Source organism: Lolium perenne, chromosome 3 (assembly GCF_019359855.2).
Source record: "Lolium perenne isolate Kyuss_39 chromosome 3, Kyuss_2.0, whole genome shotgun sequence".
In the NCBI taxonomy this organism is placed as follows: Eukaryota; Viridiplantae; Streptophyta; class Magnoliopsida; order Poales; family Poaceae; genus Lolium; species Lolium perenne.
The window spans coordinates 7060599-7084187 of NC_067246.2; the positions used below are offsets into that span (position 1 = coordinate 7060599).

At 45.1% G+C, this 23589-nt stretch overlaps 1 protein-coding gene across 1 annotated transcript in view; it reads left to right on the forward strand.

Annotated features, from left to right (window-relative positions):
- Positions 1–10164, forward strand: part of LOC127325624 (uncharacterized) — a 27308-nt gene extending 17144 nt beyond the window's left edge. The window contains exon 15 of the mRNA XM_071827041.1: positions 9532–10164. The gene's annotated coding sequence lies outside the window, so the exon portion shown is untranslated. The remainder of the gene's footprint in view (positions 1–9531) is intronic.
- Positions 10165–23589: the final 13425 nt, after the last annotated feature.

Sequence of the window (23589 nt, forward strand, 5' to 3'; positions counted from 1 at the left end):
GGCCCTTTGCTCAGTGGGGTCTCGATATGGTGGGAAAATTGCACAAAGCTTCGCCAGGAGGATACGAATACATGCTCGTCGCTGTCGACGAATTCACAAAGTGGATAGAAGCGAAGCCGATAAATTCGCCAGACGGAGCGTCTGTCGTTAAGTTCGTGAAAAGTATCATTTTCAGGTTTGGAGTACCTCATAGCATCGTCACGGACAATGGTAGTAACTTCACATCCAAGGAATTCAAGGCATATTGTGCAGAGGTAGGCATCAAACTACACTTTGCATCAGTTGCGCACCCGCAGACCAATGGACAAGTCGAGAAAGCCAATGGTATCATCTGCAATGGTATCAAGAAGCGCCTGCTGGCACCATTGGAAAAAGCTCGACACACTTGGCCAGAGGAGTTGCTTAGTGTGTTATGGAGTATTCGAACAACACCAAATACAGCGACACAGGAAACTCCGTTTTTCCTGGTCCACGGAGCCGAAGCAGTACTGCCAATAGAAATAGAGCATGATTCTCCAAGAGTCACAGAATATAATGAGGAGGCTTCAAGAAAAGCATTGGAGGATGATGTCGATGCACTAGATGAAGCTCGAGACGAAGTGTTATCACGAGTCACTAAGTACCAGCAAGACCTGAAAAACTACCACAGTCGACATTTGCGCCCGAGATCCTTTTAGGTGGGCGACTTAGTTCTTCGGCTTACACAAAAAAGCCATGAAAAACTCGAGTCGCCATGGCTTGGCCCTTACATCGTCACAGAAGTAATCGAAGGAGGAGCATACAGGATAAAGGACAAGAAGACAGGGGTTGCCGAGCAAAACCCCTGGAACGTGGTGCAACTCAGGCGGTTCTACGCTTAGAGTCAAAATATAGTGCCTCCTTTGTAAAAATACAATGTACTGAAACGTCCGCGAGCTTTCAGACGCACTCTTTTCCTTTTCAGGGCACCGAGTGGGGTTGGAAAGGTTTTTAATGAGGCAGGCTCGCGGTGCTGCAATATAGTAAAGATAGTGGAGACATACATCTTTTTCTTCGACAGGCTCGGGGGCTCACGCCCAGCAATTACAATATAGATCTCCAAATTACAAAAAGATAGTTTCGCCTTGGTGCAAAGCACCTCGCAAATCAATGAAGATACAAAATAGTGATCAACAAAAAGCTCGAGGGCTCATACCAACAAATACAATATACTCAATAAAAAATATATTTGCCTTGGTTCAACCTCGCAAACACAATAAAGAAAATCGCCACCGAAACACTCGGGGGCTAGGAAAAAATATATATTGTCTTACAACATATATACAGCAAGTTACAGTTCCTTTCGACAAAGAAGTTATCTACCAAAGAAATAAACTTAGTCATGCCCTAATATATCGTCAATGTTGACTTTGTCTTCTTCGGCAGAGGCACCCAGAAAATCGGCATAGTGGCCGTCTGCAAAAAAGTCGGCATCCATTCGAAGAAGATCACCAATTATTTCTTCAGCCACTGGTGTAACTACTGCATCAATTCTATCGACACCTATCCTCCGTCACCTCAGCCTGGTATGAACTTTTTCAACCACCTTGGTCATATCAAGTTTTGAGTGGCAGATCTGAAGCATGATAAGGGCAAACCTGGCACCAGCTACTAGTTGAGCCCTTACAAAACCATGGATTTTGTGCGAGTCCCTAAACTTGTCCATCAGCTCAGGAAGGGTCTTAGGCTGAACATTACGAGGAAACATGGAGTTGTAAATCATGGACAACGTCTTAGTACAGAATTCGAGGAATTCATGAACTTGGCATGAGCGGTCTTGAAATCTGACGATTTGTCGGGTGCGTTCAGGGGTAGCCCAAAAAAGGATGCCATGATCAAGTGCCAGGTTAATAAGAAAATTTGATCTTGTGTCAACTCGTTGATCTTCGGCATCAGCGTCTAAAAGGGGACCTATTTGGCGACAGTACACCAGTTAAAAGCAGAAAACAGGCAAAGAAAAAGAGGAAGGTTAAGTTTGAGGAACATACCCGCCATCTCCAGGCTTGCTTCAGTCATCAGTTCAAGCATATGATTCTCTCGGCGCGTAGCTTCAGCAGCCTCAGCAATTGCAGTTTCCTTCAACGCTATGGCTTCTTGAGCTTGTTGAACAGCTCGTTTTTCATTCTCAGATGATTTTCGAGACGGTTCCATGATCACGAGAGCTTGTTTTTTCATCGACTGTAGTTGTTGACGGAGTTCGTCCAAGTCTTCATTTTGTGCAGCACTCGAAGAACCTCCAATATACTCGGCAGCGGAGGATCTTTTCGAGCAAGTCGCAGCAGGTAAAGCAGCCGAGGAATGAGGCCCAGTGGTATAGTTGTCAAAAATCAACTGGAAGAGAAAATACTTCGATATCAATACCTTGGCAACATAGTTTTTTCATTAATAAGGTCAGATAGTTACACGGCTATTACAAAAGGTTCCTATTGAACTAATGGGGTAGTTGTTGCCAAAGCTACTTTGGCGACAGCATCAAAAGAGAAGCAAAACAAAAAAAAAGACAAGGTGGTCTACTTGACCTCCGGCTTCGATGAACTAGGAGCTGGAGTTGGCTTGAATCCAAGGAAAGCAAGGATTTTCTTCGAGTTTGGCTTGGCAGCCTTAATCAAAAACTGCCATTTCTTCGTCTCCATTTCCTTTACAACGCCAACTTTAGCCCAGTCGACATCCTGTTGGCTGTCAGCAACCAAAGCTATGGTGCCTTCAACACCAATCTTCAGGCCTTCTTGTCGAAGACTGGGTCCAAGATTTTCTTTGGATTTGAAGCAATTGGCGAGAGCAGTAAAAGTCTCGGGTTCTTCTTTCTTCACGAAGAAGTAGGGAAAAAGCCGCGACAGAACTATTCTAGCGTCAGTAAGGCCTTGGCGTGCTTCATCTCCGTGAATCTCAAGAAGGGAGAGCGCGTCGAGAAGGCGATCACCTTCAGGATTTTTTAGATCATAATCTTGCTGCGTTCTCCCTAATAAAGAAAAAATATAGCTTGTCAACAAACAAGAAAAGGAATAGTATGGTTACCCGAAGAAATTATATGGATCCAAGTACTTACTGACAAAACGTCGACTCTGCGACTCTAAGCGAGTGACGATTTCATCTTCACGAGCAGATTGCTGAGCTATGTTGTCACTCAAGGAGGTTTCCGCGTCGTGAAGTCTTTTTCGAAGATCTTCGACAGCGGCAACATCTCCTTCAGCTTTCTTGCGAGCTTTTTCACTTTGCTCCAATTTAAGAGCAAGAGCATCAGCGCGCTTGTTGGCTTCCGCAAGATTGGCTGGAAAAACAATCGACAGTAATAAATGTCATGACAAAAGAATCATGGGGAGGTCATTTGCTAGAAGCAGCAGTAAAAATAGTACCTTCAAGCTTTTTCGGATGGTCACGGTACCCAACAAATTGGGTACCGAGACGGATAAACTCCTTCATTAGAGGCTGCAACGAAAAATAGAGATCAAAAAATCAATATAGAAAGCGAAAAGTTCGACAGCAACAAGCAAAGGAGAGTCGAAAGCTTTGAAAAATTCGGAACATAAAAAAAGAAGTGGACAACTTACATCATCCATTGAAGGAGTTGTGGAACTACCAACTCGCAAGGTAGACTCCTTAGCTGGCTCAACCCTAGCCCTCTTTGGCGAAGGGGCATGGGGGCCTCCAATTGGAATTGGATGCTCGATGTCTTGCTGAGGAGGCGAGGTTTCATCCCCACCAGGCTGAGCTTTAGAGACAACTAAAGTACGCGACGTACTCGTTCGAGCAGTCGCGTCAATAGGTGGATCTTCATCCTCGTCACCACTATAATAAAAAGGCGACAATATATAAATAAAAAAAGTCGGGAGCAAACAACAAAGAGTAACACGAACTTACGAGCTGACAAGGGCATCCTCGTAAGGGTTGAAAGTTGTTCTTTCGTCAATAGGAACAACTTCTTCGGCAGGAGGTGCGCCGGATTTGGAGGGGCCGGAGTCGACGACTTCATCCCTTTTTCTTTTGTTCCTTGGAGAAACAGCAGATGGAAGAGAATGAGTCGACTCGCTAGCTTCGGATTCAACTTCTTTTTCAGAGGAGGCCGTGGATTTTGGAGAACCCACGACTTTACTCTCAGGGCGAGAAGTACCCTGGTTGTCGTCAGTGACAACAGCTTGTTCTTTGACTTCTCCACCTTCAGGAAGAGGAGCAAGAGAAGCTAGAACTAGATGATTCTACAAAGACAAGAAATGTCGACAAGAAATTACGCAGGGGATGTCATCAAAATAGTAGTCGACAAATAGTAAAACATTCGGGAAGACAAAAAAGTCGAGAGGACAAAATACTAGTCGAACAAAATACCTTGGGGAGAGGATTGGTGCCACTATATGGCTCCACGCGGCAAGAAGATGGAATAGGATCTTTCTTGCTGAGCGACGAAATTCTTCGGATAAGCTTCTCCAAGTCCTTTACAGAAAGATCCTTGGAGAGCCTGTCGGCGTCTTTTTCGCCAGCATACATCCAAAGTGGATTTTTGCGAGCTTGTAAAGGCTGCACTCTAACCCTAAGGAAATACGCTGTGATCTGGATACCCGACAATTCCTTGCCACGGGTGTTCTGAAGTTCATGGATACGGGACATCAGTGCCTCTGTCGCCGTTTTTTCTTCTTCAGTGGCTTCAGCGTCCCAGGATCGGCGGCGAAGAATCTTGGCACTTCCATCGAAAGGAGCTATGTTGTACTCCGTCGAGTCGGAGCTTTCTTCGTGCACATAGAGCCATCTTTTGCGCCACCCTTGGACGGAGTCGGGGAATTTTACGTCAAAGTACTCGACGTCAGGGCGAACGCAAATAACAACACCGCCTATGTTGTAGGCGATGTTGTGGGAGCCATTGCGGCGAAGACAGAAGATGCGCTTCCACAGAGCCCAGTTTGGCTGGACTCCGAGGAAGCATTCACAGAGGGTAATGAAAATTGCGACATGGAGGATGGAGTTGGGAGTCAGCTGATGCAGCTGCACCCCATAAACAAAGAGAAGACCGCGGAGGAAATCGTGAATGGGGGTGGAGAGGCCACGAATAAGGTGGTCAACGAAACTGACCCGATACTCGATAGGAGGCGATGGATAGCTTTCCTCACTGGGGAAGCGCAGAGAGCCCTCCTTCTTCATCAACCCGAGCTTCTTCATCAGGTTGAGGTCTTGGTTGGAGATTTAGATCTCTCCCACTCCAGATCTTCCGCCGCCATCTTCGATTCAGGAGTGCTGTGTCGAGTGAGCCGTGCGCGTGGTGGCATTAACAAAGGCGAAAACGCGAAGTGCGAGTCTGGCCGCGCTCACGGAGTGTTGGGCGCAATGGGGAATTTTTGCAGAAGGAGAGCAGAGGTGCGGCGCAGGCGAAAGTATGAACGGAGGAAGAAGAAGACCTTATATAGAGAATTGGCGAAGCGACGCGCCGTTGGATTGAGTAATTTTGCGGTGGATGCTGCACACGTGGCTAAGGGGTAAAAGAGTATTTTGACTATGAGGGAACGGAACAGGCGCTACAGTGTGTGCGCCAGGAAAAGCGGAGGACGTGTGTCCCCCACTTGCACGACGTGTCAAATTGATAAGGATTCTGGACCCACAAGACAGAGAGAGAGCAGTATTCGCGTCTTCCCGATATAGTGGTCGTGGCTATCGTCAGTAATGATGTCACCTTGACTAAGGGAAAATCTCGGCTGTGAAGATTAATGAAATTGGCGGCAGGAAAAATTATCGATTATTTCGAGAGCCTTTGATCAAATACAAGTTTTTGACCAAATGCTCGGGGGCTACTTTAGAAAAAAGAAAAGCTCGAGTATGACAAAATAGAAATGGCGAGAGCCTATGATCAAACGCAAGCATTTGTTCATAGCCTCGGGGGCTACTCCCATCGGGAGCGCTGGTCGCGCACCCGATAGATATGAAAAGCTCGAGAAAGAATGACAATATAACGGCATAAGGCGTTGAGCCTACAACCAAGCACAAGTTCTTGGTTGTAGCCTCGGGGGCTACTCCCATCGGGAACGCTGTTCGCGTGCCCGATGAAATTTAAAAAAAAAAGGAGAAGTGAGCATATTTCGAGTTATACAAATAACTCTACATATACTCCCATCGGGAGGGCAAGATAAGTCATCCGTGACTCAATAAAATGTGCTATTCCAACAGCCGAAAAAGCACTCGACAATATATTCTCAGAGCGCCAAAGCTGCGAACAATCTCTGAATGCCGCAAAACTTTGCGAAGGTAAGACCCCAGATCCGTTCTGAGCGGCGTGGCACCGTCTCTGATGTCGGTTCGCTACTTTTTTCCGTATCAACAGATACGAAGAAAAATCCTAACGGACGCGTTAGGTACCCGATAAAACATGACTGGGACTCGACAGAATGGTAAGACCTTAAGCGGCACCTGTCGAGTTAACACCAGTATCCCGAGATCATGTCCAGGGACGTGATCTTGAAGTAGGTTTTTGCGGATTGCCACTAGAGCAGTTAACTAGTACCTGATCCGTCAGATGAACTAGCCCCAACTACCATTATCCCTGTACAATATAGAGTTGCATATCCAAAGATATATGATAAGCTTGACAAAGTTATTGAATTGGAGATTTTCCCTGATTCTTCGATTCAAGCAAAATCTCGGGGGCTACTGACATAGGCATCCCCAATGGGCCTGCCAAAGATGGTACCCGGGGTTTACTGAAGGCCCACGACTTGAAGAATGTAAAGTTCGGAAGCCCAAGATAGTGTTAAGGAAAGCTAGAGTTGTATTAGGAAATATAGACTTGTAATTTTACGGGACGGGTTAGAAACCCTCCCGGACTCTGTAACTTGTGTATTACGAATCCCTCGGCTCCGCCTCCTATATAAGGGGGAGTCGAGGGACAAAGAAAGGATCGATTCATTGTTTCACGCAACCCTAGTTTTCATAATCGTCGAGTACTTTTCGGCTGAAACCTTCGAGATTTACTTGCCCTCTACTTCCAACTAAACCCTAGTCTACAATCCGTAGGCATTGATAAGTTAATCCCTTGTCACCATGGCCTGCATTAAAATGTCATTTTAGTATTCTCTACACAAAAATATCGAAATCATGAATGTTTTAGCAGGCAGCCACACACAAATAATCTAGAAAGTATTGTCAAGCATTTTTTTTAACCTTTAGAATGTGACAGCAGACGATGCCGTCCCTTTCAAATTTGCAGATATGCATTTGTAATTCGCATTGGGAGGATTTGCATACACCTGATATGTTCTATTGTAGTAATTTGGTACAAAGTGCGTTATGCAGTACACCTCATATGTATTCTCAGCTACATGCCTTATGTTATAAGACATGGTGTACAACATTTCGTACTCAAAGCGGGTGTGTATGTTTTTCGTGTAGAGTTTTTCCACTTATTGCTCTATTGGGTGCCAACACCAGTTTTTAGCTGTCAAAAGGGATGAATCTGTCTCTTCTTTCTTCTCTGCTTTCATTATCTTAGCTTGGATATCAGCATACTGGCGAACAAACTCGAGCACAGAATTTGGAGGGCTTATGTATTTTTTTAGTACCGCATTGAACCCCTCACTCCGCTGAGTTGTCTGTAGGAACGGGTAGAACTTTTGCATGAAGTAGGGAGGAACCCAGAAACTTCTTTTTTGGTACAAAGATGCAATTTTCTCATGGTTTTGCACATTAAATGTTTGAATCATTAAGTTCCATCTTGTTTCAAACTCCTGTGGTTTCAAGCTACAGTTTATGCAATCATTCATCTCTTCCCGAAGCCCTGGTATCTTTGAGACAAACGGACCGATTTCTTCTGTTCCTTTATCGACAATGTGCCACCTGCAATTATGATGCGTTGTGTTTGGAAACATCTTCTCAATTCCAGCACGCATAGCACCATCCTGGTCTGTAATTATGTTAAGCGGTGCTACTCCATCCATTGCAATTAAGAACGACTCAAATAACCATATGTAGCTCTCACTAAGCTCATTCTTTACGAACCCACAGCCTAGTTGTATGGACTGACCATGGTTGTTTATCCCAATGAATGGTGCAAAGGGCATCTTGTATTTGTTTGTCATGTAAGTTGCATCAAAAGAAATACAGTCATTGTAGTTCTTGTAAGCTTTTCTTGCTGCACTATCTAGCCAGAACAAGTACTGGACACGGTCCTCGTCATCAAGCTTGTATCTCTAGTAGAAATTCTTGTCTCGCGACTTCAAGTCCTCAAAGTAGGCCATTGTCTCTTGCATATCTGTGTACTTGTTCTCTGCTCGAAGTTTGGATCTGAAATTTGCCATCTCTTTTGGTGTGTATGGCACACCTTCTACTGATTCATATAGTGTAGCCATAACTTGCATCATTCTGCTTGTCTCCATGTTTACAGAGTGTAGGATTTTTATGAAATCTTGGTCTTCTTGTGGAATCTCCTTGTGTGAGCGTAGGAAACCAGTCAACGACCACTTCAAGATTAGAGGGTGATTGTGATCATCGCAGAATTCCGTCACCAACCAGTTCCCGTCCCTGACTTTCAACGCCATCCTAGCTGGACAGTCAGTCCTAATGTTGCTGCACTTCATCCTTTCTGGTACAACTGGTTTAGGTTTCTGCGTATCTTCTTTTTCTTTTGCTTGGTGACCTGCTTTATGGCAAACCATAGGTGCTCTTATGTATTCGCCAGTGACCTCGGATTTCTTCCTGTAATTGTATCTGATTCCAAATCCTCTCCACCATGCAAATGCCAAGTAGTGCCTCTGAGCTTCTTCCAGTGTATCAAATCTCATGTCTGCTCTAGGCGGTTGTGGCGTTGATACTACTTCTACATTCCCTTCAATCCCATCGTTCCGTGCAGCTGGTGGAGTATGTGCAGACTTGCTTGCGGAAGCGTAATCTCAGTGCATGCTCTATCTGGTGACATAGCCCTGGAGGTGGATCCTTCATTATGCATGCCTGCTGCAAAAAATAATTTACAAGCAAGTAAAGAATCTGGCAATTATAGTAGTGGTAAAACAGGGATTTTGTATGGTTGTTTATTTTTGGGTACTAAATAACTTTTGTGTTTTTTTTGTGTGGCAAGTATGATGGACTAAACCTGGTAGCTGCTTACAATTAACTTGGTAGTTTTCCAGTAGATTATCAAATTTGTGCATCATTTTACTTTTTATCATGGTTTGCACCAGAATCTAATAGCAAATACATGACTGCTTATCTGTTATTGCTTTTTCTGGTGCCAAATAACTTTTGCAGTTTTAGCTGGCAACGGTGATGTATTAAATCTGGTAGCTGGGCACAATTAACTTGGCAGTTTTCAATTAAATTATCAAATTCATATATCCTTTAGTTCTTTGGCATTGTTTGTAGCAGAATCTAATGGGAAATGCATCACTGCTTATCTGTTCATGCTAACCTATGTTTGTTGAAGCTACTTGAACTGATAAAGGCACATCTGGTCCGTTAATTTCTGTGATGTTCATCTTTCGCAACCTGCAAATCAAAATCTGGGTTAGTTTCTAATACTGTTGTTTACCCTTTTTTTTGGTAATGCAGGAAGTAGGTGTGCTACTTCTTGTTTTGGAAGTTGACCAATGTAAAGTGCACATGCAAAAAAGATGAATGTAGAGGGAAGCAAGATGAATGCAGAGTGAAGCAAGTTGATCCTGGTGGCTGTGTAGTTTTGTCTCTTGCTTTGTTTTTAGCATGTGGTACTCTTGATTTTAGAAACCTACCAGGCAAGTGCTACTTCTTTTGGTTTTTAGCAAGTGCATGTGACTCTTTTAGCATGTCCTGATGGACATGGTGATCAACAAAAACCTACTAGGCAAGTGCATGTGAATCTTGGTTTTACAAACCTGCCAGAATTTGTTTGGTCATGATGGACATGGTGATCAACGAAATCCTACCAGGCAAGTGCATGTGACTCAATGCTTCAAAGATTTCCCAGTATGATGTTTTTCCAAGTGTATGATGTCCTTTTTCTCTGGGGTTATGGATCATGATTTCTCTATCTAGATGATGAAATCAACTTGTTTGGGGGGATGAAGGAGGGTGAAAAGTTTGGGGATTGGTGAAACATGTTGGTTGTTTGGTAAAGAGAGAGGATGTTTTTCCAGTTCATACCTGTCTTGATTTGCAAATCCCTTTGAAATCTGCTACTTTTCACCCTCTGGACGAGGTGGTCGCCTCATCTGCCATGGATATGTGTTCTTCTTCTCTTTTCTCCTGCCTTTCTTCTCCCAGATCTACTTTTCTGTTGTTTTGGAGAAAACTTGAGGAAGAAGAAGATTGATCCCGCTGTGTGTGTTGGAGGTCATGACATTATGGCTGCCAAGACGAGAAGCTTGAGGAAGGAGAAGTCCTGGTGTCTGCCTGGACCAAATCATGATAGGGCCCACCTGGTTGTTTTGATTGGTTAGAAATATGAGGGGAGTGGGGCCGGTAGTACAGCTGGCGATGAAAAAGCCGGTCACTCCTCACGCTTGCGCGCTACCCGCGCGCGCGCTCGGTTACATCACATGGGTGGTCCCAATCAAAACCGTCACACGGACGGCTGCTCTGTGCGGCGCCACCTTGTAGTGTGGTCCTTCTATGTTCCCTGCATTAGTGAGGAATTTTGAGCTGAAAAACATGGGATAAACCTTGGGGCGTAGCAGTGAATGTGGCTATGTGAGCATGATGGTAGAATGTGCTTCTGCGGTCTTCAACATGAAGGCTCTTCAAGAGAACCAGATGCTGACAATAACATTATAGATTCTTACTTATGTATGCTCAACTTAGTCCGTTGCATACGGCATATAGATTCTTTCCTTGCCTCAACTTGTTGTCCGAAACTATCTATCCCCGGTTGACAATAAGGAACTACTATAATTGTTGTTAAGTTTTACTGATACTCTGCACATCTGGTCCCTAGTTACTCCCTTTCGTTGAGTTTTACGGGGTGTAGTTTGACCATCTGAAGTTAAACCTTGGCTGTAAATTTTTTGTGCAATACACTAGTATCCATAATTGCACAAACGCATGAAGTTGTTTTTAAATGCAAACCTAACATTGTTAAATTCGTGTGAGATAACCCACATATTGTACAACTACCGTTGACAACTAATTGAGACATACGAGATGTATTTGTTGGATATGCGCGATTCTGTGATAATTTCATTGGTGCTTACAAGATAGATTTGATGGTAGAGAAAGGATTTCCCCATTAAATTTGTGGGATTCTATCTGCCCTGTTATCTTGTGAGGAACAAGGAATTGAAAAACATGGGTTAAACCTTGGGGGTGTGTAGCAGTTAATGTGGTTCTTTTTTTTTACCTGGGCTACGGCAGACTTGAGCCAGCATGAACAATATATTAACCTCTCCCAAGGGAGTGAATCAGAGGAACATTACAACAGTTTTAGAGGGCGGAAGCAGAGAAAGCAAGAGAAATTTCAGGGGGGTCATAGCTATTACACCAATAATGAAGAGCGGTGGTAGAGGAGGGAGTAGTACAACGATAAGCCCGAAGTCTAGTATCCTCAATACAGCGACGGGAGACTAGGGGAAGATCCTCCACAATCCCATTAAAAGCGAGAGCATTCCGCCTTTTCCAAATGGTTCAAGCGATGGCGGTGTTGATCGTGGCTTTCTCGTAGGTGTGGTCATGCGCGAGCCAGATATCAGCGAAGCACACAAGGCCACGGGTGTCGAAGTCTCGGTGGAAGAAGTTCCAAACTTCTTTTGCTCGGGGGTATAAGAGCAGCAGGTGTCAATGTCTTCGTCCTCGGGACATGAGAGGCAGGTGGCCGAGGGGGAAAGGCTATGCCGGAATCTCCGCTCATTGGTTGGGAGACGCCAATGCCTTGCAAGCCAGCAGAAAACTTTGCAATTCAGAGGGGCAGCACTTCTCCATATCCCAGTGGCAAGATCATCAGTCTGCAGATGCCTAAAAGAGTTAATGTGGTTCTGTGACCATGAATGAAAATTTCTTCTTTCATGGGCTGTGGCATACTCGTTGTGCTTCTTTAGTCTTCAACCTGGAGGCTCTTGAAAGTTATTGAATGATGATAATACCATAATAAATTTACATTTCTGTTCTACTTATTGATTTTGTACTCAACTTAGTTCTGTATGGATGCATAAAATCATTCTCCACTTTACCTGGTTGTCTGGAACTATGTACCCCTGGTTGACAATAACGAATTATCGTTGTTAGTTCATTTAGAATACTCTGCACATCTGGTCTCCAGTTACTCCATTCATTGAGTTTCTCAGGTTGTAGTTTGACCATCCGAAGCTAAACCTTGTTCGTAGTTATGAAATCACAATTGCGTCAAAATGTTTTTGAATAAACCAGACTGTTAAATTTCTGTCAACCATCGTCGTACATATTGAGGATAAAATCTGTTATAAAAGCTTGTGACATACTGATCCGACAGGTGTCCGACAGGTGGCAGGTATGCATTCAGATGATGCAGGTCTAAAAAAGTGTATTATTTGGCACTAGGCTTCACGGATTGTTTGATAAGAAGGCTTCGGGGCATTTTGGAAAGGCAACCTAGTGACAACTGTACATCGGTTACCTTATTCTGCCATGAGCTTCTACTCATATGAGCGATACAAAAAGGTCAGCGCTAAGTCTCAGTATGTTAACATATAAGATCGGTTGTGACTTTCTTCCTTTGAACATTGTTGTAGTGATGGTTTTAAATGTCATTGCAGTTCCTCATAATGGTGCCTGACCTAGACGACCCACATTATGCTGGTGTTGTGAATCTTGCTTGGTGGTGGTTTGGCAGGAGTCACAGCGGCATCTGTAACCTTACCCGTTGGACGTTGTTTCTCACTGAATGCATAGTGCTAGTCTTCAGATGCAACCCTTTTTTTTGCAGGGCATATGCTGCTGTCTTATTTCTAGATAACTGGCGAATGTTTTATGATAGTACTAGATAGCTTGCCGAGGAACTCGTGCTGTGTAGTGTGAGGGTACTTAGTAGTACAAAACTTTTAGAAGCCTGATGTGTCATGGATGTTTGGAACATTGGCCTTGTCATCGTCTGAGCCTCTCAGGGGACGAGATGGCGCCAAACGAGTCCCAGCTTCGAATTAAAACAAATGAATTTCCTCTATCTTATCATACATTTTAGAATATTGGTAACTTTTCACATCCCGTAAATTACTTGCTGGACATTTGACGGTTGAACGGCAGCAGTAGTACAGCACTGAAGTTCAGCTTCCGATCTGGATCGGCGCGCTGACAATCTGGAGTCAACAATGGCAGGCAGGCAATATTTTTCTTATAGATGAGGGACGAATACGCTTAAGCTACCAGATTCAGAGGTATACTAATCAGCAACTAGCGTTAATTATTAGATGCGACGTATATGAGACATGGACCGCTAGCTATAGTAATATTATATTAATTATTTTATTACCTCTGTCTAAAAATAAGTGTCTTAGATTTATCTAGACTAGCAAAATACCCGTGCGTTACTACGGATAAAATAAGTATAACTTGTTAGGATATAATTTTTGTGAATGAATTCTTTGTATTTTGAGAAAAAATATAACTGTTATTCATGCTAATTTATTTTGTAAACACATATCTCTTACACTCGATAAATTCTTTGGCACATTTATTTAAACAGAAGATTATAGCTGGTCGACTACTGACATGTGCTCAGGTATGTGAGTGTGCACATCTATGCTTAGATAGACTACCGTAGAAGACTGGTTTTAAACTTGTACCTTCAAAAGAGATGATGAAAGCAAATTTTAGTGCCTGGTAAAGTGGTGAGACCATGAGAAACAACAGATCAAGGTTTGCATCTCAACCGAAGACATGAATACTTATTTAACTGATAAGTTCACATAAAAGTTTATAATACACCAACAGATGAAGCGCAGTTACTTGTTGCTTGCACAAGTTTCCAAATGGACTTGAAATTCGGTATCATAAGCTTTTGCGGTAGTGGCACTTAGCATCCGGGTCGGCCCCCTAATAACAAATTAACAAGGGAGGCTCATCGCTTCAGGTGCAAAGGAAGCCATTGCCTGTCTTTCAGTTTTGGAACCACGGCATTCAATATCGGCATCCCCAACCTCTTTACTTCGTGACGAGCCTTGCAGTTGTACCTCCCCTCGTGAGGATGAAATTGAAGTGATTTGTTGGTGATATTAGCCGTCCGAACAGCTTTTTTTTTTTTTGAGAGAAGCCGTCCGAACAGCTGATGATCGCAATATCTCCAGTGGGCTCATAGGAATTAGGCTGCTTTATTAACCAAATCGAAGACTGCACCGTGATCAGCCATCAAGCAGATGTTATACATTGTATCTACTGCTAATTCTGTATACGCCGTTGTTGCATTCTCATCACTAAGCATCACGCGGTCAGTTCCGTCTAGGACAACATTGGCGAGATCAGTTGCTTCTGCCCGTGCAGACTTGGGAGATTTAATCATCAACTCTAGCAGTTGGGTTGCAGTGACTACAGGCTTTTCATGTTGATTGCGTTTGAAGATCGTGACCTTTTGAGTGTATAATATCTTCGCAATAGGGATCTCCGTCTCCATATCACCTAGGGAAACCATGCAAGCATATGAATTTGCAAGTATGTCATCAAAATTAGCAACGCCTTCTTGATTATCAACCTGCACGTAAGAGACTGATAGCCTAAGAAAACAGTAACCTCTGTAGCATGAGACGGGGATCTCATCTCCGGATATCTGATGCTTTCAAACCATGGCCAACATCAAGCCGCTACAGGGCGGCAGTGAAGACGTTGGTGTCGCCGGTCCTCTGTAACTCTGCCCCTTGTGGACGTCCTCGCCGAGCTCTGAGGATCCGATGCCCCGAGCGGCGCCAAGCTAGGCATCGCTGTGGAGCTGGCTGTCGTTCGTCGCCGCCATGACGCAACAGAGGTTGTGTGTAGCCGTGCCGGGAAGCTTTGGCGGGAGTCGTCGCGACGATCGAAGGAGGCCAGGGAGTATCGCGGGCATTATTGGTGTTTTGTAAGGAGGGACTCCTCGTCTGACTCGTATAATTGATGTATTCAGTCCGGCACGTGCCATGTTTGGACAATTTGACCAGGGGTTTAAGACGAAAAGCCGGGCCACATCAATCGATCGGGACGGGCAAAGAGAAAGAGCTATGGACGAATTTTCTACATAGCTGCCTTGTTTTTTTTCCCTCGTCATTATCAACACCTTGTAAAACTTAATAAGTGTCTTAGATTTATCTAGATATGGAGGGAGTGCCAACTGCGGGATTCCGCTCTTGACCCTATGGGATTCCGCTCCCATGCGCGGTGTGCTCCCGCCAGCAGCCCTCGAGGCTCCTGCAGCTCCAGGCGAGGATCGAGCTCAGGCGTTCGGCCACTCTTGTCTCCCGCCGCAGCCTCTTGGCGTCGCTCTGGCCTGGGCCGCCCCACTTCGCCCTCGAGGCAGCTTTGTCTGACCCTCTCCCGCATCGGCGGCCATTAGCTCCGCACCGAATCGGCGGCCGCGCAGGGCGTGGCTGACCATGGGCAGCGGTGTTTTTGCTGGGAGTGGATGCCGGGCAGGTCTGCCTCGCGGTCCTGGCTCCAGGTTCGCCGGGTTATGGCCAATGGTGCCCGGAATTTGGCCGGCTTCCATGGCGGAAGGGAAACAACCACTTCAAATTTCCCTCCTTTTCCTTTTCGGTTTACCGGAAAAGAATCCCTCGACACTAGATGTATGGGGTTCTGAGGAGTCAGTACCCAGTATGCGGGAACCTGTAAAAAATTTATGGTTTTGTCGATTTTGTGGTATCCGGTGTGGATGTTTTTTTTTTCTTCTTTGGCTCAAAACCATGAATAGGTAGTTATTTTGCGGTTTTGAACCTTTGGCAATATCTTCTAGAGACTCTCACGGTTACTACTCTACTTTGTTGTCTAAGATGTTGGACGAGGAGACCCAGCAGCTGAAACTGAATTTCATTTTCCCAACTCTAAGTATGAAGACAATCTTCCAATTAACTTGTGTAATTCTGCTGCTGCTGAGATCCGAGCTAGGTACCAAATTAAGTTGTTAATGGTGGTACACAATGAATATGACATATGCGTCGTTTACTCGTTCCAAACGAAACTGACACCTTTTCCAAAGAGAAGACACATCCTTTCCCGTTCGCCTAATCATTCCCGTTGACTTCTCTCTGGTGTGTCGCCTCCCCTCGCATGCCGTCGGGGACGAAAGGGCGAACGTCGGCAGTCAGCACGGACGTTGGCCATCGGGACGACGCCCAACCTGCCGCTCTAGAACTATACTCGGACACAATTGTCACACACCTCTAGGAACCGTGCCTTCAAGTTCGCTCGTGCGATCAACTCCGAAGGCGACTGAAATCCTAGCTAGAAAGCCAACACCGGCGGCAGCGGCGGCGCCCGGCCATCAAATACGGAGGGAGCGGCGGAAGAGCCCCCGGCTGCTTGTCTTCGCGCGCAGATGGGTGGTGTGGAGGTTGTGCCAGGTGGAGCAGGTTGCGGCTGGCACGGCAGGGCGGCCAGGCCTCAGCGCGGTTCTACGTGTGGGCGACGCGGAGAGGCCCCCCTGGTGCAGGTTCGCCCAGGCACTACAGGAATGGCGCGACACGCCGACGGCCTTTTATACGCCGACGGCCAAAAGTCGGGGCCGTCGGCGTATGGCCCGCCTAGGCCAGCCTGCCAAAAAGACCCTCGGCGTAGCGTTGCCGTCGGCGTAGCGAGGTCTACGCCGAGGGCAGCCCTCGGCATACCTTTGGCCCTAGGCGTAGACAGGGCTACGCCGACGGCCACTCTCGGCGTAGGCCATCCTTCAAATTTGTCTGATTTTGTAAAAATCATAACTAATTCATATGCCGTTAGAAAAATGTGTATAAGGTATCAAAATGTTCAGAAAAACATCCTATATCCGTTTATGTCAAAATCATGCATATTTGAATCATGTATAGTACCATGTTAACATAGTAACAATTCAAACACTTTCTTATATGTCCTGGGGTTCCTGTTTTGGCCAGATAGCAATTTAAACGAAGTCAGAAAATCCCGCGGAGCCGCGTGGCATCATTTTATGTGTCCTAATAACCACTCCAAAAGTCGGAATTGGGATACGGCAATTATTTTGGAAAACCCTTCACGAACAAGGCTATCAAGTCCGGAGTTTTATGGCTTTTAGGGGAAATAAGTAGGAAACGGCCTGTGACACCGCATAGTTTGTCGGAACGAGGCTATATTTGGCACGTGTGTGGGCCCTGGGATGGGAAGCAAGGCTCCAGGCGCGGATTTCCAATCCAACCCACGGGCGATGGTTTTTTCATTTTCGAGGGTGCCAAAACGGTTTTTTTTTGTGAAGCAGCTACATGGGGCGTATTTTAGTATTGCGCGAGACCTCCGTGTAGTGGTAGGAGACCACCTCCGCACCACCTATCACATGCCATATGTGCGTGCTAGCTATCTAGGAATCCATGTGGCTTCATGCGGTGTCCCGCCGAATCCGCCGGAAACTTTACGGATTTGAACTAGGGGTACACTTTCTGTCGCTCAATAAATTCTGGGAAAAATGGTTTTAGGTCTACGACACGTCACTTTATGTGATAAATTTTTTCCGTTTAGCGCGATGGTGAACGGGTGCACCAGCGCGCCCGTTACGGCCATTCCGCATCTCCGTGGGGCCCGTTTTGGCCAGATGGCAATTTAAACGAAGTCAGAAAATCCCGCGGAGCCGCATTGTGTTATTTTATGTGTCCTAGTAACCACTCGAAAAGTCGGAATTGTGATACAGCAATTATTTTGGAAAACCCTTCACAAATAGGGCTATCACGTCCGGGGTTCTATGGCTTTTAGGGGAAATGAGTAGGAAACGGTCCGTGACACCGCATAGTTTGTCAGAACGAGGCTATATTTGGCACGTGCGTGGTCCCTAGGATGGGAAGCAAGGCCCCGGGAGCGGATTTCCAATCCGACCCATGGGCGATGGTTTTTTCATTTTCGGGGTGCCAAAACGGTTTTTTTTTGTGAAGCAGCTACATCGGGCGCATTTTAGTATTGCGCGAGACCTCCGCGTAGTGATAGGACACCGCCTCCGCACCACATATCACATGCCATATGTGCGCGCTAGCTATCTGGGAATCCCCGCGGTTTCCTGCGGTGTCCCGCCGAATCCGCTGGAAACTGACCGGATTTGAACTAGGGGTACACTTTCCGTCGCTCAATAAATTTCAGAAAAAATGTTTTTAGGTCTACGACACATAACTTTATGTGCTAATTTTTTCCGTTTAGCGCGATGGTGAACGGGTGCACCAGCGCGCCCGGTACGGCCATACCGCATATCTCGGGGGGCCCGTTTTGGCCGGATGGCAATTTTAACGAAGTCAGAAAATCCCGCGGCTTCGCATGGCATCATTTTATGTGTCCTAGTAACCACTCGAAAAGTCGGAATTGGGATACGGCAATTATTTTGGAAAACCCTTCACAAATAGGGCTACCACGCCCGAAGTTCTATGGCTTTTAGGGGAAATGAGTAGGAAACGGCCCGTCACACCGCATAGTTTGTCGGAACGAGGCCATATTTGGCACGTGCGTGGTCCCTGGGATGGGAAGCAAGGCCCCGGGAGCGGATTTCCAATCCGACCCACGGGCGATGGTTTTTTCATTTTCGGGTGCCAAAACATTTTTTTTTGTGAAGCAGCTATATGGGGCGCATTTTAGTATTACGTGAGACCTCCGCGTAGTGGTAGGACACCGTCTCCGCACCACATATCACATGCATATGTGCGCACTAGCTATCTGAGAATACATACGGCTTCATGCGATGTCCCACCGAATCCGCTGGAAAGTGACCGGATTTGAACTAGGGGTACACTTTCCGTCGCTCAATAAATTCCGGGAAAAATATTTTTAGGTCTATAACACATCACTTTATGTGCTAATTTTTGTCCGTTTAGCGTGTTGGCGAACAGTGCACCAGCGCGCCCGGTACGGCCATTCCGCATCTCCCGGGGGGGTGTGTTTTGGCCAGATGGTAAACTGGTCGTCATATTTGGATTCCTCTAATTTTTAGGTTCAAAAGATGATATGGATGTTATATTTAGATTCCTCTCATTTTTCTGATCGATTTAGACATATTATTTGTGGAATTTCGATTTTTCGATTTAAATATATTAATTATTCCATATTAAATAGGAAAAAGACCAAAAAATAAAATCATTTTATTGTTATTTGAATTCAATATTATTATTACTTATATATTCATTGTTGTTTACTTAAGTAATTGTTTGGAATTCAAAAATAAAGACGTGTGACATCACGGTCCAAGGATTAATAGGGTTGATATGCTATTATTATTAGGAAGGTGTCAATTCTTTAATGGAAGCTCATCCGAATGGAACCAAGAAGTTAAGCGTGCTGATGCTGGAGTAATGTGACGATGGGTGACCGACTGGGAAGTTTAACCATGATTGTAATTTGATTTAAGATTAAGTGTACTTAGAGTTAAAAGTGTCTTGGGTAAAAGATAAACAAGTAAAAAAAAGAAAAAAAAATGGTGTAAAAAAATTAAAATTTGAAAAAACTTAAAACTCTATGCCAAGGGTTGTCGGCATAGCAAAAAAAGATTTTTTTTTATTTTTTTTTTGAAATTTTTTTTGAAAAAGGAAATTTGAATTCAAAAATAAAGAGTGTGACATCACGGTCCAAGGGAGGTCGTTGCCGAGGAGCTATGCCGAGGGCTGCCCTTGGCGTAGCCTACGCCGACGGCCAAAACCGGCTACGCCAAGGATTCCCGGCCGTCGGCATATCAGCCCATTCCTGTAGTGAGGGCCCGATCTGGGCCCATTCCAGGCCTGATCTGGGCTCAGGGACGGAGATAAGGAGCGATGAGGGGGGCTTAGCAGTCCCATGGTTTGGATTTTATGAAGAATACTACCTCAGTACTAGAACTCTAATTCTTGTTGATTTAGCTAACTCTGCATCCCTCGTCAAGTTTCAACACCATTTTGCCCCCTTAAGGTGGGAAGCTGGCTCCGTCCCTGCCTGGGCCGATGAGGGCTGGGATCTGGGGGCTGGCGGGATAAGCAAGTGCTGGTGCGGGGGTGCAAACGCTTCAGCGTGGATGGCTATCCCGCGGCGTCAAACGCGGGGGCCTAACCTGGGTCCAGCCAGGGTTGTGCGTCGCCTCGTTGCGGCTTTGCTCTGGCTAGATGTTGTTCGGGATTGTTGTAACACCCCGGCCACCCTCGGCCAGGCCACTCTAGGATCTCTAGACTAATCTTTTATGCGCACTTTGTCCTCACTTGTGCGCACCCAGGATCAACTTCCTAGTCGGACACCCATCCTCAAATCGCTCCAGGCCAAGTACGCTTAACCTCAGAGTTCTTTGGAGTTGGGATTCCGGAAAAGAAGTTGCAACTTGTTTTTATGAGTATCCAATCAATCCTATTGAGCTATGGGCTAGGATATCACAGTTGTGTTGTTTGTCCACTAGCGTGGGGAGGTGGAAGGATGAACGCCAGGGATTGGGGCTGGCCGGAATGAAGCTCTAGGTGGTCGCCGCCTCCCTCATCGGTGCCAAGTGCTGGTATCTCTTGGTGTCGTGTCACGTTTTTGGTTCCTGGTGTAGAATATGGGGCGAGTGGAAGGGCTAGGAGAAATTGATATGCCGTTGTAGCACAACGGTGATGCATGTGGGCGTTGTCACCTTCTTGAAAGCATCGTCTAGGCCCTCTCACCATGCCCCCACCTTAGCATCGGGGAAAACCCTAGACCCAGCTTGCTGGTTCAGGCAGCAGCGGCTCTTCGGCGTCGTTCCCTTCTTGGAGGCGTTGTCCGGGTTGCTTGTGGAGTCTCATGTCGGCAATTGGAGTCAAGCTTGGCGGCTACTTGGAGCATGGGTGTCTTGGGCGCAATGTACACTAGCGCTGACGTTTCTTGGATGACGCTATCCTCACGTCCGGCAAGGTCTTGTTGTCCACTCGCCGATCTTCCAGGCGCTATGGGTGGGCCATACGTCGACGTGTGCCATCCTGGAGCTAGGGTTTGCTCTAAGTTGTCTTGTTTTCAGCTGTGACGCGTTCTTGAGCTGTGTGTCCTGATATGTGCCTTTTTGGTTCGATGTTGGGCAAGGCGTGTGTGCTTGTCCTGTGCTTCTGGGTGTGGGTCGTTCGCTGAAAGCGTTTTGGGTCCGATTTTCCTTACAAACTGCGTCAAAATTTCTACTTTTAAGCTCAATACAAAACGCGCAGTTCTTCCGCAGGTACTCGGAAAAAAACCTGCTGGTTTAGTGTGAGGGTATTTGTTAGTAGTAGCAAAATTTTAGAAGCCGGGTGTGTCATGGATGTTTGGAACATTGGCCTTCAAATTAAACCAAATGAATTTTCTCGATCTTATTATACTTGCTGGACTACATTCACATCCCGTAAATTACTTGCTGGATATTAGAGCATCTGGCGGTTGAACGGCAGTAGTACAGCTCAGCTTACGATGTGGATCGGCTGGCAATGTGGAGTCAACGCAGGCAGGCAGGCAATATTTCTCTTGCTCGTCACTGTCACATGCTGTCACCAAAGCACAATACTGATTGGTAGGTAATAGTTTGATATACTAGCATCAACTATAAAAATATGTTCACGGTGTCCATGAAAATCTTCATGATTTTAATAAAAAAACTTCATGTTACAAAAAACATTCAAGAGGTTAATATGCTTTATCAGGATTCGGAAAAATGTTCACCGATTCTAAAAATGTTCACCCGTCAACATATAATTTACGGATTAGGTTCAGCGCTTGAAAAGAAAAATCACTGGATTTCCATAAATGTTCATGGTTGTTACAAAAACGTTTCATGTGTTTCTAAATGTTGTTTATGATCCAAAACAATATTTTCATGGGATTCACAAAATTGTTCACCTGTTTGAAAAAAAAATTTGTTGGGTCACTAGTAGAAAAAGAGGCTTCCAGACGCCCCCTTTAGTCGCGGAAATATTCGAACCGCGACTAAAGGGGTCTTTAGTCGCGGTTCGGGAGGCGACCCGCGACCGAAGGTCTGGGCCCAGCGGGCTCGGTCGACAGCTGGCGGACGGAAGGGGCTTTAGTCGCGGTTGACCAGGCCAACCGCGACTAAAGGTCCTCAGGCCTGGCCGAAGGCCTTTAGTCGCGGTTGGCCAGGCCAACCGCGACTAAAGGGTACCCCTTTAGTCGCGGTTGGTGTCCCCAACCGGGACTAAAGGTTTTCCCGAGTTTTTTTACTCCCACGCACCCTGCCCCCCCCCCCCCCCCCCCCCGTGGATCGCCTTTATTTGGATTGTAAAATACAAAAGAAAATGATAGAAAATTCAAAAAAAAATTGTTTTCAGATTCTTGTATGTTATGCAACCTACTATTCGGAGAAATTAAGAAATTCGAATTTTCACTTTTTTTGCAAAAAAAGTTTAAAAAATGGTAAAACCGCAATAACTTTTGCATACGACGTCGGAAAAAAACGTATAATATATCAAAAAAATCCTGGAAAAAAGTTACATCCGAATTCACGAGGGTTTACCCGGTTAGCCAATTTTTAGATTCTCAAAATTCCAAATGAAAATATGAAAGCAGGAAGATTTTAGTTTTTGCCAGAAATTCAGTATTTTATATTTTTTTTAAAATTTTAAATTAATAATTGCATCTTGCATAAAGATTACTATTACTTAACCATAAAGTTAGCCAATTTTTAGATTTTCAAATTTTCAGGTTTTAGGTTTGGCAAAAAAAATATTTAAAAAATTATAAAATTAATTATAATATAAATTTAAAAAGTTAATATTTATTTATTTATTCAAGATTATTATTAGATCATTACTTTTGTTTATTAAAATAATTATTTGAAATTCAAACAATAAAGAAGTGTGACATCGACCCAACATGTTAATAGGATTGATATGATACTAGTATCAACATGCGCGCGAAGCACTTGGAAGGAGGATGGGAAAGGAACTTGGAAGTTAAGCGTGCTAGTGCTGGAGTAGTGGGAGGATGGGTGACCGAGCGGGAAGTTTGACCACAGGTAAGGAATTTGACTAGAGATTAAGTGTAGTTAGTGACTAAACTTGGCCAATAACTGAAATACTAGAAATTGTGGAAAAAAAAAGAAAAAAAGGAGTGAAAAATAATTAGAAAATCAAATAGATTAAAAAAATTAACCCGCGGAGGCCTTTAGTCGCGGTTGGCCAGGCGAACCGCGACTAAAGGTCCTCCGCCCCGACGGACGCCTGGCGCCCACGTGGACGGACCTTTAGTCGCGGTTCGTAAGCAACCGCGACTAAAGGGGGGGGGCCTTTAGTCGCGCTTATTTGGTCGCGGTTGCGCAACCGCGACTAATGGCAGTTGCGAACCGCGACCAAAGGCCCTTTTTCCACCAGTGGGTTTCTAAAGATATTCAAGGGTGTTCAGAAAAAATATATTTATGGGTAGCGTCACAAATATTTTTTTCGCTCACTCGAAATAAAATAGTTGAGTAATTTGGACATTATTTTCCTATTTTTTCTTTCCCATGATTACATTTTGTTCCAACTGTACCATATCAGTTACGAGTATGTTGTGTGTCACCTTCCAACTAGAGGACACAGCTGGCACGAGTGGTGCCGAGCGCGCGAGGATAAGAAGGAA